The sequence below is a fragment of the Malania oleifera genome, chromosome 4 (genome assembly GCF_029873635.1).
Source record: "Malania oleifera isolate guangnan ecotype guangnan chromosome 4, ASM2987363v1, whole genome shotgun sequence".
NCBI lineage: Eukaryota > Viridiplantae > Streptophyta > Magnoliopsida > Santalales > Ximeniaceae > Malania > Malania oleifera.
This window is the reverse complement of record NC_080420.1, coordinates 51,317,448-51,318,619: the sequence shown is the minus strand read 5'-3', so window position 1 is coordinate 51,318,619 and position 1,172 is coordinate 51,317,448. Positions and strand designations below refer to the sequence as shown.

Here is a 1,172-nt window from a genome sequence, read left to right as displayed (position 1 = left end):
ACGCTTCTATATGTGTCTCTTGAAATTTGTTCCACCATATGTATACCTAATTTTGGTGATGATGCCCTCCGTCTAAGGCTATTTTCCTTCTTCCTGAAGGACAAAGTCAAATATTAGTTAAATTCCTTAAAGCCAAACTCGGTGACCACCTGGGTCACCATGCAACACGAATTCTTGAAAAAGTACTTCCCCATTAGGAAGACTAACTAGCTTAGGAAGGCAATCACCAGCTCCTCACATATAGATGGTGAAAATTTTTTCGAGACATAAGAGGGCTTTAGGGACCTTCTACGTAAATGCCCACATCACCAAGTCCCTGGATGACAATTAATTCAACTCTTCTATAAGGGGTTAGCTAAGCGTGATAGAGTCATGGTATATGCATCTTGTAGTGGTACTTTCTATGAGTTTTGGTATATTCCCAAGAGGGGGGGTGAATTGGATATTTCAAAATCTCGGTCAACTTTTTGCCCTATTTTTAAATCACAACCACACTATCTCAAACTTAGGGTTTCTCAAACAATCTGAAGTGTTATAGATATTTAAAACATACACAATGATCAAAACAAAATAAATGTAAACATACACGTGCGTAAATTTAAAGAAGGTAGGGAAAGAGAAAGCAAACATAGTAATTTTTATGAGGTGTGACTATCCCTGCCTACGTCCTTGCCTCAAGACAAGCACTTGAGGATTTCCACTATCCACTCCTTCAATCGAGGCAGAGCTAGCTTATACACACTCCTTCACTCGAGTGGAGATACCCGTTACACCACTCCTTATAGGCGGAGCCACCTCTCCAAATGATATGCCCTCGTTTGGGACGGTTTAAAACCCTTATCACAAATAAAAATGAGAATAAGAGTTTTTGTGTACAATAAAATGCTTCTTTGAGAGCTAGTTTGTACAATCAAAGCCTTAATGCACTCTTAGAAGATATGAATGAAGCCTAATTGAGTTTAAGTATTTCTCTTAAAAATATTTTTGCAATAAATGAGAGTAGTTGATCTTGATGTAAAAAATTATGTAGAATAAATGCTTTAAAGATTTGATAGCAAAAAATGATTTCTCCACAAATATTTTCAAACACAAGAGTGGGAGAAATTAGGGTTTTGCTCTCAAAATGATTTTTGCCAAATGAAGAGTATGTGAGAGTAAAAATGATCTTTGAT

At 36.6% G+C, this 1,172-nt stretch overlaps 1 non-coding gene across 1 annotated transcript; it reads right to left on the bottom strand.

Annotated features, from left to right (window-relative positions):
• Positions 1-208: 208 nt before the first annotated feature.
• On the bottom strand, positions 209-314 carry LOC131154640 (small nucleolar RNA R71). The gene has a single exon (XR_009136557.1). It is a non-coding gene; the product is annotated as a small nucleolar RNA R71 (small nucleolar RNA).
• Between the last annotated feature and the right edge of the window lie 858 nt (positions 315-1,172).